Raw genomic sequence first — 14562 nt, 5'->3', positions numbered from 1 at the left:
GACCTCGTGATCCGCCCGCCTCAGCATCCCAAAGTGCTGGGATTACAGGCGTGAGCCACCGCAACCTGACGGATTTCTAACTTTTAAAGTCAAGTTGCAGACATTGCATTCGAGACTTGGTTGTATCGGCAAGGCAGAATGCAAATGTTGACGAATACTAACAAGTGAAAAAGTTAAAAAGTGAAACTGATAGATGTTGCAACAAGGCAAAGAGGGGAAAACGGAGTGTAAATATCCTTGTCTGACAACGGGGAGGATCAAATGAAATTGTGGAAAGTGGATATACAAGAAATCAAAATAGATACTTCTGCAGTTCATTAGCATGATGTAAGAAAACATTTCAAATGGTCCATTTTCGGCCGGGCACAGTGGTTCACGCCAGTATTCCTAGCTACTCGGGAGGCTGAGACAGAAGAATCTCTTGAACCCGGAAGGCAGAGGTTGCAGTGAGCTGAGATTTTGCCACTGCACTCCAGCCTGGGCAACAAGAGTGAAACTCCATCTGAAAAATAAATAAATCGTCCATTTTCAAGGCATGATAAATCTGAGTACTGGCAGGCAGCCTGCAGATGTAACAAACCTCACGGCTCATGCACCTAGAAGGTCACAATAAGCGAACAGAATGCAGAGGAGGGGTCAGCCCATAAAAGGGAAGAAAGTTCTGTTACTGGCAAATAAAAATTTAAGCAGGGAAGGGCACCTGCGTATAACCTTATAAGGGGAATATTGAAACTTAGGCAACATTGGGGAAGATTATAACCCCACAGTACTCGACCAATGAGCAACTGGGGGAGGGACTAGCGTGCTAGGAGTTAAATTATCTGCCGACCAGACACCCGCTCTCGCAAGACTGACATTAAAACTCTCACTTACGCTGTTCTTCGTGTCTCCGCGTCAGTTCTTTGGGTTTGGACGAGTGAATACGTATTTCTTACACATGATTAGGTTTTCACGAGCATGTGTGAGAGTGCCTCCTTCAAAAGGTGTTATGACATCAGCACGTTATCCACTTGATGTGAAATAAAGAAAAATAGAATAAAAAATCAAAATATAAGCCTACTAAAGGTTAGAAAAGTGATGGATAGAATAATTTAAGTATTGTAATAATAAAAACATCAAACATTAAGAGAAGGAGGGAAACTCAAGAAAGGATTCAAGAAGGAATAGAAAATCTGGCTAGGCGCAGATCCCAGCACTTTGGGAGGCAAGGCAGGCAGATCACTGGAGGCCAGGAGTTTGACACCAGCTGGACAACATAGTGAGACCCTATCTCTACTAAAAAGACAAAAAAATTAGCCAGGCATGATGGTGCGTGCCTGTAATTCCAGCTACTTCAGAGGCTGAGGCAAGAGAATCTCGAAGCCAGGAGGTGGAGGTTGCAGTGAGCTGAGACTGCACCACTGCACTCCTGCCTGGGTGACAGAGCAAGACTCTGTCTCAAAAAAGAAGAGGAGGAGGAGGAAGGAGGAAGGAGGAGGAGGAGGGGGAGGAGGAGGAGGAGGAATAGAGAATCTGAATATACCTATAACAAGTAAGCAAATTGAGTTAGTAATCAAAGACCTTCCTCTACACACACACACACACACACAAAAGCCCAGGCCTAGAATTCACTGGTGAATTCTACCTAATGTTTAAAGAAGAATGAACAATTCTTCACAAGCTCTTCCAAAAAATAAAGTAGGAGGGCATACTTCTCAGTATATTCCCTAAGACCAGTATTCCCTAGTATCAAAACCACACAAAGGCATCACAAGAAACTCACATACCAATAGCCCTTACGAAGATAGACAGAAAACTCGACAAACTAGCAAACTGAATCCAGCAAATACTAGCAAATCAAATACTAGCAAATTGAATCCATATAAAAAAGATTATAGACCAGGCGCAGTGGCTCACGCCTGTAATTCCAGCACTTTGGGAGGCAGAGGCAGGTGGATTACCTGAGGTCAGGAGTTCGAGACCAGCCTGGACAACATGGTAAAACCCCGTCCCTACTAAAAATATAAAAATTAGCCAGGCAGGGTGGTGGGCACCTGTAATTCCAGCTACTTGGGAAGCTGAGGCAAGAGAATAGCTTGAACCCGGGAGGCAGAGGTTGCAGTGACCCGAGATCACGCCACTGCACTCCAGCCTGGGCGATAAAGTAAGACTCCATCGCTTGAGTCCAGGAGTTGAAGACCAGCATGAGCAACATAGCAAGACCCTGTCTCTACAAAAAAGACTTTTAAATTAGTGGGGTGTGGTGGTACATGCCTGTAGTCCCAGCTACTCAGAAGGCTGAGGCAAGAGGATTGCTTGAGCACAAGAATTGGAGATTGCAGTGAGCTATGATTGTGCCACTGCACTCCAGCCTGGAGGAGACAGCAAGCCCCTCTATGGAAAAAAAAAAAAAATAGCAATCAAGAAAGAAATTAGCATTCTAAATAAATGGAATCTATATTCATGGATTGGAAGACAATATTGTTAAGATGCCAACTCCCCATATTGTTCCACAGATTGAGCACAGTCCCTATCAGAGATCTAAGCGTAAGAGCAAAGACCACACAAATCTTAGAAGAAAACAGAGGAATAAAAAATCTTCATGACCTTGGATTAGGCAATAATTTCTCAGACATATCTCGAAAAGTGCAAATGACAAAAGAAAAAATATACTGAACTTCATCAAAAATGTAAACTTTGATGATGTAAAGGACACCATTCAAGAAAATAAGAAAGATAACTCACAGACTGAGAGAAAATATATGCAATGATACATCTGTAAGGGTCTAGTATCCAAAATATATAAACAATCCTTACAACTCAACAATAAACAGGCAATCTAGTTTAAAAATGAATGAAAGGCTTGTATAGACATTTCTCCAAAGAAAATATATAAATGACCCATAAGTTCATGAAAAAATAAGCTCAAAATAATTAATAATTAGGGATATATGCAAATCAAAACCACAATAGACACCACTTCACATCCATCAGGATGGCTTTCAGAGAAAGATATCCAGGTGAGGTGGCTCATGCCTGTAATCCCAGTACTCTGGGAGGCCAAGGCAGGAGGATCACTTGAGCCCAGGAGTTTAAGACAAGCCTGGGCAACATAGCAAAACCTTGTCTCTACAAAAAAAAAAAAATTTTAATTAACCAGGTGTGCTGTCATGCACTTGTGGTCCCAGCTACTCAGGAGGGAGGTTGAGGTGGGAGGATTGCTTGGGCCCAGGAGGTTGAGGGCAGTGAGCCATGATCATGCCACTGCATTTCAGCCTAGGCAACAGAGTGAGATGTTATCTCAAAAGAAGAAGGAGAAGGAGAAAAAGGAGGAGGAGGAGGAAGAGGAGAAGAGGAGAGTATTGATGAGGATGCCAGGGGTTGATAAGCAGGAATAATAAGAGTTCTTGTTAATGAAGATAGGGGTTTCTTTTTTGCAGAGACAAAAATGTTCTGGTTTTAGAGAATGGCGCACAGTGGATTTAGAGATGACTGCACAACTTTGTGAATGTGTGTACTAAAAACCATTGAATGGTACACTTTAACAGAGTGAATTTTATGACATGTGAATTATATCTCATTAAAGCAGTGATGAAAAATAGAAAGAGAGAAAAGGGCAGAGAGAAAAGAAGTGGAATGTTTGAGCTCAATCCTCATCTTCCTGTTTAGGAGTCAGAAGGTATTGCCCAAAATTGATAAATCAAATTAGAGAGGCATATTAGTCTGTTTTCACACTGCTATAAAGATACCACCCAAGACTGGGTAATTTATAGAGGAATTAGGTGTAATTGGCTCACAGTTCTGCATGAGTGGAGAGGCCTCAGGAAACTCACCATCATGGTGGAAGGGGAAGCAGGCATGTTTTACATGGCAGCTGGAGAGACAGAGAAAGAGAAGTGAGAAAAGCCCATTATAAAACCATCAGATCTTGTGAGAACTCACTCATTATCATGAGAACAGCATGGGGAACCATCCCCATGATACAATCACCTCCCTCCCTTGACACGTGGGGATTACAGGCCCCTCCCTCCGCATGTGGGAATTACAATTGAAGATGAGATCTGGGTAGGGACACAGAGCAGCAGAGGAAATTCCGGAAGAATTACAGCAAGAAACACTTAGAGTTGCTTTGGGAACCGGGATGAGAATGCCGTTTTTCAACATTATTATCTTTCTACTTGTTTTCACTTGTTCTTGTGTGTATATTATTTTGATACATCAATCTACAATAAGCAAAACGGTCAGAATCTGGTTTAAAGGGAGTTGATTCAAGCATAAAGGTTGAAGATGAGCTGCCTGGGAAGCACAGATTCCAAAGAATGGAAGTCAGTGCTCCCAAGTGTGGAAGTTTGTGATCGTTTATATAGACAAAGTTTAGAGACGTCTAGCAGAATTGCAACATACTTCTATAGAACGTTTAATGCATAGTTACAATGATCTGGTTAGTTGAGGCCGTCTTTTTCCTTTTGGGAAAGGTGTATCTAACCTTCCACACTAAAGATGTTAACAGTCATGGGGTCTTTTGTGCCATCTGGTCTAAGTTAGGCACAGGACAGTAAAGGAGGCAGTTCATCTATAACAAAGATCAGTGACTGGAAGGGGAAGAGATTTGGTCTCTGGTCTCTCCCAGTCATTTACAAAACGAGAGCAATGAGGAAGAGATTTAAACTATAACCTAAGAAGCAGAAGTTGCAAACACGCTGTGTGACGGTCTCCAGGGCTTAACTCCCCTTGGCATAATAAAGTTAGAGAGTCCTCAATGTTTTTTTTATTTTACAGATATTATATATATATATATATATATATATATATATATATATATATATTCAAAATGTAAGCATACTTTCAAGGTTTTGTTCTTGTTTTTGTTTTGAGACAGGATCTCACTCTGTCACCCTGGCTGGAGTACAGTGGTATGATCTCGGCTCACTGCAACCTCTACCTCCCAGCCTTAAGTGATTCTCCTGCCTCAGCCTCCTGAGTAGCTGGAATTACTGGCACTGAGCCACCACCACCACCCAGCTAATTTTTGTGTTTTTAGTAGAGATGAGGTTTCACTATGTTGGCTAGGCTGGTCTCGAACTTCTGACCTCACGTGATCTGTCCGCCTCGACCTCCCAAAGTGCTGGGATTATAGGCGTGAGCCACCCCACCTGGCCCAAAATGCAAGCATTTTTTCGAAGCTTCTAGAGCTTAAAGCCAGGACAGGGGAAGCTTTGAAAGGTACTCATGGGACACGGAGATGCAGCTTCGGACCCAGCCTCTTCCAGGAAACTGTCTGCACAGTGAAATCTTGTCTCAGCTCCACGCCTGCTGCTGTTCCCCCCGCTGCATCTCCTGCTGTGGCCAGATGACCCTGTCTGGGCTTGAGCAAGGGTAATGACTGATAGAGACTTTTCTCAACCAGCTGAGAGATCAGAGAGTGACACTGTCGAAAACGGAACGGTGAAAAGAATTAACTGTAAAATTAATTAAATGTCATGCACTCAAAAACTCAGCAAACCTGGAAGAGAACATGGTCCAAGGCTTAAACAGTCAGCACTCAACTCCCATGTACCTCTTTATCGTCCCCCCAAGAGTGAGTGTGCCGAGAAATTGGGGGTTCCTGCTGTCATCAGTGTCACCTCCGCCCCAGCTTCTATCGCTGTAATTCCAAACCGCTCCTCTCCCGGGTTGAATCTGCTGCTTACCTAGCGCACAGCTCAGACAGCTCTCCATCTGATCCCGTACTCGGGAAATTTAAGAAAAGAAAAAACAAAAAATGGTGTGTAAGGTAATTTTGTCCCAGATCTTTCCCTCCGAGTCATGAACGTAATAGATTTGACTTTTTACGTTGTGTGCCCCCCTAAGAAGCATAAAAGAAAGGTTACCCTGGCAAGCAGCTAGAAAAGAGTTTAATTAATCCCAAAGTGTGTGCCTCGTTTGGAAAGCGCATCACAAAAGAATCCTGTGTTTACTGAACTAGATCCTTCAGGCTATTATCCCTCCACCAATGGTGAGGTTTTTCTGAGGGAGCGGAGTCCCTTGTGGTCTGGAAGTTACTGCCATTAAAACTAAGATCCACACAGGGAACTACGATTGAAGATGCTGAAGGTGCAGGAATTGCCCCTTGGCAGAGGGACTTGGGAGTCCTGTATTTGTGTAAAGCAGTCTAAGTCCTCACCCTGTGGGATTCTTCACTCTCCTGGGGGAGGGAAGGGGTGCCCAGCTGGCTTTCCCCAGACCATTCCCAAGGAGCAGAGGTGGTTGGGGGCTGCCTTTGGCGTGCTTCTGGTCCGCCATCCCCTTTTTTGAAAGCAAATGCTGCCCTACCTTAGCGGATGTGCTAAGACTAACCAGAAACTGGTTGCCTAAAATTTTTAAATGCAATCTTGGTTTCTTTGCTTTTGTTTTAGTTGAGACCAGGTCTCCCTTTGTGACCCAGGCTGGAGTGCAGTGGCGTGATCATAGCTCGCTGCAGCGTCGCCTGCAGTGATCCAACTCAGCCTCCCGAGTAGCTGGAAATACGGGTGTGTGCCACCACGCCCAGCTGCAGCTGTTCTTTAATTTAGTGATTTTTAACCAATTATTTTATTTTATTTTAGAGACAGAGTCTCACTCTGCTGGCCAGACTGCAGTATAGTAGAGCAGACACGGCTTGGCTCACTGCAGCCTCGACTTCCTGGGCTCAGGTGATCCTCCCACCTCAGCCTCCCACCGAGTGGCTGAGACTACAGGCACGATGGCGTGTAATTTTTTTATTTTTTGGAGAGATGGGACCTAGCTATATTACCCAGGCTGATCTCAAACTCCTGGGCTCAAGCGATCCTCCCACCTCGGCCTCCCAAAGTGTTAAGATTACAGGCAAGAGTCACTGTGCCCAGCCTCCTCTATCAATTAAATGAATGATTTTTTTTTTTGCCCGAGGCCCCTCCCCCCAGATTTTTTTTTTTAAGAAGCTTAGGATACTACATCATGGGTGAAACTTGAAAACATTATGCTAAGGGAAACAAACAGGTCACAAAAGGACAAATATTGTCTGATTCCGCTCATGACAGACCTAGAGTCATCGAATTCACAGGAAGTAGAATGGTGGTTTCCTGAGGATACGGGGGCGGCGGAGGAACGGGGAGTTCTTGTTTAAGGGGTATAGAGGTTCAGCTTTACAAGATGAAGAGCTCTGGAAATGGATGGCGCTGATAATTGCACAACTGTGAATACACTTAATGCCACTGAATGGTATACTTAAAAGTGGTTAAGGCCGGGCGCAGTGGCTCACACCTGTAATCTCAGCACTTTGGGAGGCCGAGGCGGGTGGATCACGAGGTCAAGAGATCGAGACCATCCTGGTCAACATGGTGAAACCTCGTCTCTACTAAAAATACAAAAAATTAGCTAGGCATGGTGGCGTGTGCCTGTAATCCCAGCTACTCAGGAGGCTGAGGCAGGAGAATTGCCTGAACCCAGGAGGCGGAGGTTGCGGTGAGCCGAGATCGCACCATTGCACTCCAGCCTGGGTAACAAGAGCGAAACTCCGTCTCAAAAAAAAAAAAAAAAAAAAAAAGTGGTTTAAACCGTACCTTTTATGATATGTATATTTTACTAGAATTTTAACGAATAAATTGGGCCAGGCAAGGTGCCTCACACCTGTAATCCCAACACCTTGGGAGGCCACAGAGGGAGGATCACTTGATCTCAGGAGTTCAAGACCAGCCTGGGCAACATAATAAAACCTCATCTCTACAAAATATACAAAAATTAGCCAGGTGTGGTGGCACATGACTGTGGTTCCAGCTACTTAGGAGGCTGAGGTGGGAGGATCAGTTGAGCCTGGGAGGCAGAAGTTGCAGTGAGCTGAGATGGTGCCACTGCACTCCAGCCTGGGTGACAGAGAGAGACCCTGTCTCAAAAAAAAAAAAAAAAAAACCACCAAATCAATTAACAAAAAAAGCTCAGGTCTTATTCTATTAAAAAATATACGGCATCCTCTTTATTATAGGTGTTAGCATTATGTTGATTTCAAAGACAGCTGAGAAGTCCAGGGCAGGGGCAGCTCAGTGGGCATCTGAGGGCAAGCCCGGACTCTTCTGGAGCCTGGGAGGGAGGAAACTTCTGCTCATGAGTAATGACTGTGGTTTTCTGGCAAACATTAAGGAGGAAGGAACTAAAAATACTTATCGGCCACTCTGCCAAAACTCCACAGTGCTCGAAACGTACCAGGCCAACATGTTGAAGCACTTTCAGAGTAAGAGGGATCTGCCTAGACACCAAGGTCAAAGTCATTTCACACCTTCGCCTTTGCCTCTCACAGACGCTGGTGCACAGGAGGAGGGACGCCCCCCGCACCCCAGCGCGGCTCTAGACCACGTCCACCCAGGAGAGAGGCAGGGCAAGGGAACCAGCCCAGACCCCGGGTGTGCCGGCCACAGAGAGGCCTCCCCCATACAGCTGCAGGGCCCAGCCAAGCGCTGCCGGGAGGGGCCGCTTCTGCTGCCAACTCTAAGAAGCTAAGGCAGAAAGAGCAGCATAGACATTTCTCTAATGCATCCTCCCGAGCTGCAGGAATCCAAGCCGAGACACCTGCGGAGGGGGCAGAAGACGAGGAGAAATAGGTGTGAGAAGGCAGCCCAGGTGGAGCAGGGTCCTTGAGGGAGGAGCCTCTTAAACTCGGCTGTGCTGTGGCTCACTGGAGCCTCTGGTTATAAGGCAGATTCTGATTCAGTTGATGTAGGGTGGGGCCGAGATTCTGCCTTTCTAACAAGTACCCAGGTATGCCAACACAGCTGGCCCATGGACCACACTTTGAGGAACAAAACAAGCCCCCCGCCCCAGGCACAGAGAGCAAATAGGGATGGCAGTTGGGGGTTGGCAGTGGTGACTCGGGTGTGGTGAGGTCCTGGTTTGGGGACTGGGGAACAGTTTCTGAATCCTGGCCTTACCATACAGGTGAGCATGAGAGCCAAGGGCCTGTGACTTTGTATCAGCTGTTGTGATGGCTAATAGTGATTGTCAACCTGATTGGATTGAAGGATACAGAGTATTGATCCTGGGTGTGTCTGTGAGGGTGTTGCCAAAGGAGATTAACATTTGAGTCAGTGGCTGGGGAAGGCAGAGCCACCCTTCATCTGGGTGGGCACCATCCAATCAGCTGCCAGCGTGGCAAGAATATAAACAGGCCGAAAAATGTGAAAAAAGAGACTGGCCTAGCCTCCCAGCCTACCTCTTTCTCCCATTCTGGGTGCTTCCTGCCCTCAAACACCAGACTCCACGTTCCTCAGTTTTGGAACTCAGACCAGCTCTTCTTGCTCCTCAGCCGGCAGACCGGCCTGTTGTGGCACCGTGTGAGATAACACTTACTAAGTTCCCCTTTATATGACACACACATACACATATACGTGTATATATTGTTGGAAACAGATGCTCAGTGCCGCAAAGAAAATCAGCACTGCATTAAAGGATCTCTCAGCAAAGCAATTCTTACTTCCTGGACTTATTCTTTAATGAGAAAGGAAATTTTAAAGAGGAACTTTTACTTCACACACACGCATATACATATATACACACACATACATATACACACACACGCATATACATATATACACACATACATATACACACACACACGTATACATATATACACACACATACATATACACACACACGTATACATATATACACACACATACATATACACACACACGTATACATATATACACACATACATATACACACACACGTATACATATATACACACACATACATATACACACACACGTATACATATATACACACACATACATATACACACACACGTATACATATATACACACATATACACACACACGCGTATACATATATACACACACATACATATACACACACACGCATATACATATATACACACACATACATATACACACACACACGTATACATATATACACACACATACATATACACACACACACGTATACATATATGCACACACATACATATACACACACACGCATATACATATATGCACACACATACATATACACACACACACTTATACGTTCCATCAGTTCTGTCCCTCTAATACAGGTGTGAAAGAATGTTACTGAGCTTGGGTACCGCCGAGTGAGTTTGGGGAGCACAGGCACCCACTAACCACTGGGGCAAAGAGGGTCATTGCAGAAAGGGTACCCGCTGACCCAAATGAGTAAGCCTTAGTGTCTGACACACCTGATTCAAATCCCAGGTGTTCCACATCAGCCATGTGCCCTTGGGCAGGTCATTCTAAGCCTCGGATTCTTTATTACCTTTCTGTCACCAATAGAATAGTGGCCCACAACCATGTATTAATACATATCCTAATCCCCAGAGCCTGTGAATATGTGACTTCATATCACAAAGGGTCCTTTTGTTGTCATACTGAGTCTCACTCTGTCACCCAGGCTGAAGTGCAGTGGTGCGACCTCGGAATGGTGCCATCTCTGCAACCTCCACCTCCGGGTTCAAATGATTCTCCTGCCTCAGCCTCCCAAGTAGCTGGGATTACAGGTATGCGCCACCACACCCAGCTAATTTTTGTATTTTGAGTAGAGACTGGGTTTCCCCAAGTTGGCCAGCCTGGTCTCAAACTCGTGACTTCAAGTGATCCGCCTGCCTCAGCCTCCCAAAGTGCTGGGATTATAGGCACGAGCCATCGTGCCCGGCTCAGGAAGGGTCTTTACAGATGTGACAAAATGGAAAGAAGTTGAGTTATGGAGACTCTCCTGCATCATCCAGTTGGGCCCGGTGGGATCACAAGAGTCCTCAGAAGAGCGAGGCCTGAGAGTCCGAGTCCAACAAGGAGAGGTGACCACAGCCGCAGAGGTCAGAGCAAGGTGTGAAGAGGAGCACTGCTGGCTTTGAAGAGGAGGAGGTGGGGACCACAAACCAAGGGATGCAGGCAGCCCGGTGGAGCTGGAAAATGCAAGGAAAGGGATTCTCCAGCAGAGCCTAGAGCGGGAACGCAGCTCTGCCAAAGCCTTCGTTTTGGTCCAGTAAGGCGCATTTCCTCCACAACCGTAAGATAATAAATGGATATGTTGTTTTAGGCCACTACGTTTGTGATCATTGGTTACAGCAGCTGTAGGAAATGCATATATTTTCCCACAGGATAGTTATAAAGATTAATTAAAATGCAGGACGCAGTGGCTCATAACTGTAATCCCAGCACTTTGGGAGGTCGAGGTGGGCAGATCACTTGAGGCCAGGAGTTCAAGACCAGCTGGGACCACATAGTGAAACTCCGTCTCTACTAAAAATACAAAAATTAGATGGGCATGCTGGTGGGCACCTATAATCCCAGCTATTCAGGAGGCTGAGGCAGGAGAATCACTTGAACCCAGGAAGCAAATGTTGCAGTGAGCTGAGATGGTGCCAGTGCACTCCAGCCTGGGCTCTGTCTCAAGAAAAAAAAAAAAGATTAGGCAGGTCACGGTGGCTCATGCCTGTAATCCCAGCACTTTGGGAGACGAAGGCGGGTGGATCACAAAGTCAGGAGTTCGAGACCAGCTGGCCAACACAGTGAAACCCACCCCATCTCTACTAAAAATACAAAAATTAGCTGGGCGTGGTGGCGGGCACCTGTAATCCCAGCTACTCGGGAGGCTGAGGCAAGATAACTGCTTGATCCCAGGAGGCGGAGGTTGCAGTGAGCCAAGATGGTGCCACTACACTCCAGCCTAGGCAACAGAGCTAGACTCCTCTCAAAAAAAAAAAAAATTAATAAAATTATGCATCTTGGGGCACAGAGTCAAAAAGAGAAAAGAATTTATGCATCTGTAGGGTTCCCAGCACGGAACCTGACTCTCCCTAAGCTGCAGTTGTTAGCAGGCTTGTGCCATGTTGTGCACAGCAGGGACACGCATGTTTATTGCTGTCAGGAACAGGAACATAGGTGCTGCTCTATCGGGGCGCCCCCCGCCCTCCCCTGCCCCAGAAGCAATGGAGATATCTCATACCACGGCTGATCGCTAAATGGTAACCACAGACTCCTGAATCCGCACACTGCGATGACTCTCAGGTCAGACAGTCATTGGAGTGGGGGAGGGAGGGGTCCCCAAAGTAAGATCAGGAACCACTGCCGAAGCACAAAGGGGACGTTCGTCCTGAGGCTTCCCACCTGCATCATGCCCCTTCCTTTACCCAAGAGAATTCAGGTCTCTAACCCCGCACCACAGCTTCACACGCATACACACAAAACGCCACCTGAGGCCAGACTTCATGCCTCACACCTGCAATCCCGGCACTTTCGGAGGCCAAGGCAGGAAAATACTTGAGCCTTGGAGTTCAAGACCAGCCTGGGCAATGATGTAGCAAGACCTCGTCTCTATGAAAAGATTACATAAATAAAATCAGTCAGGCATGGTGGTGTGCACCTGTAGTCTCAGGTACTCAGGATACTAAGGCATGAGGATTGCTTGAGCCCAGGAGGTTGAGATCAGCCTAGCCAACTTGAACAAAACCTCCTCTCTAAAAAATTTTTTTAAAAAAATTAACTAGGCATGGTGGTGCATGCCTGTCTGTAGTCCCAGCTACTGGGGAGGCTGAGGTGGGAGGATCACTTGAGCCTGGGAGGCAAAGGTTGCAGTGATCTGAGGTCACACCACTGCACTTCAACCTGGGTGACAGTGAGACCCTGTCTCAAAAAAAAAAAAAAAAAAAAGCCATTTTGGGAATGGGGAGGCAATCGCGTAAAATGGGCTCGTCTGCAGTCACAATTTTGGGTTGATGCAAATTGAGCAGCCCCAGAGTTGAGGCTCCATAAAGGAGGGGGTGGCAGGGACTGAGACAGCCCAGTCCTAACCTGGACTCAGATCTCCCACTTGGCCCCGGGATTACCAGCCTTAGACCTCAGCCCGGGCAGAATATATTGTGAGGATGAAGTAAGTTCCTCAAATTATGATCATTTCAGGAACCACTTTTTATGAGAAAATAAATTTTAAATAATAGCATCTTAAACTTTTTATGGTTACATTTGCCATGTGACCGGGGACAAGGTATATTTTTGCACTAAATGGAATGCATTCATTATCTCCGAAGTAACATTCACTCACAGTAACCACATTAGCAGGAGGAAGGGACAGGCTGAATCGGACAGCCATTCTTTTCAACTGTGACACATGAGCCCGTGTTCAGTGGGGAAAAACACACGCACACAAGGATAAAGGTAGGACAGTCGGGCCTATGAGTCTAAAGTAGGTCCATGAAAGGCAGAAGATTCTGAACAGAGCAATAGATTTTTGAGACAGAGTCTTGCTCTGTCACCCAGGCTGGAGTGCAGTGGCGCGATATCAGCTCGTTGCAACCTCTGCTTCCCAGGTTCGAGCGATTATCATGTCTCAGCCTCCTGAGTAGCTGGGACTACAGGCATGCGCCACCACGCCTGCCTAATTTTTGTATTTTTAGTAGAGACGGAGTTTCACCATGTTGGCCAGGCTGGTCTTGAACTCCTAACCTTAGGTGGTCTGCCTGCCTCAGCCTCCCACAGTGCTAAGATTACAGGCATGAGCCACCTTGGCTGGCCCAGAGCAATAGATTTTAATTCAGGCCCAGCAAACATCTGTGTGTGTGTGTGTGTGTTTGCTTTATTCATTTGTTTAGCTGTTAATTAAATAATTTGACTTCAGTCTTATGCTTCCCAAAACTTCCAAAAATGAAAAATAAACTTCAGTGGATAATGAATTATCTACCTATCTCTCCACGTTCCTATGGGAACACAGTGGGTCGGAGGTGACCCGCTGTCTGTGCAGGCTCTCAAGGGTCAGGCAGCAGACAGCTGGAGAGTGTGGACGGGAGGTTTGTTGGCAGGAAGACCCATGAAACTAGGCATAGGTGCCTCAGAGAGTATCCCTTGTCCCTGGGGAGAAAGACAGAATGCTTTTGTGTAGTGCTTTACAGATTACACACTCCTTTTCTGAATGTTCTATCACCTGCCTGGGACTGTCTACAAAATTTGTAGGGCCTGCCGCAAAATGAAAATGCAGGCCCTTTGCTAAAAATTTATAACTGGGTATGGTGGCTCACGCCTGTAATCCCAGCACATTGGGAGGCCAAGGTCGGAGGATCACTTGAGCCCAGGAGTTCAAGACAAGCCAGTACAACATACTGAGACCTGATCTCTGCAAAATAAATACATTGGCCATCTATGATGGTAAGCACCTGTAGTCCCAGCCACTTGGGAGGCTGAGGCAAGAGGATTGTTTGAGCCCAGGAGTTCGAGGCTGCAGTGAGCTATGATTGCACCACTGCTTTCCAGCCAGGGCCACAGAGCTGGACCCCATCTCTTCAAAAAAAAATTAATAGGAATTTTAAGACAGCAGAGCATTAAGCCAAGTACAGGGCCCTCTGTGACTTCCCAGCTATCTGCTTGTGAGGCTGGCCCGGCCCCTGCATAATATTCAGAATTCACCATTTGAAATCACATCCTACACATTCCCTGCCAGACCCACAGGCACCCCCAACCCAGCCCACCCCCCACTTCCAGCCACACTTTTAGCTGCAAATTACAAAAGCCCCAAACTGGCTTAAACAATAAGGGCATTTATTGGGTCAAATGACTGGAGGCCAAGGGAGAG

At 46.2% G+C, this 14562-nt stretch overlaps 1 pseudogene; it reads left to right on the top strand.

The window, feature by feature from the left end:
- Positions 1-920: 920 nt before the first annotated feature.
- On the top strand, positions 921-1016 carry LOC135269580 (small nucleolar RNA U13; annotated as a pseudogene).
- The last annotated feature ends 13546 nt before the right edge of the window (positions 1017-14562 follow it).

The sequence above is a fragment of the Aotus nancymaae genome, unplaced genomic scaffold (assembly GCF_030222135.1).
Source record: "Aotus nancymaae isolate 86718 unplaced genomic scaffold, 86718_ANA_hifiasm-v0.15.2.pri h1tg000053l, whole genome shotgun sequence".
NCBI lineage: Eukaryota > Metazoa > Chordata > Mammalia > Primates > Aotidae > Aotus > Aotus nancymaae.
This window is presented reverse-complemented; position numbering and strand designations above follow the sequence as displayed.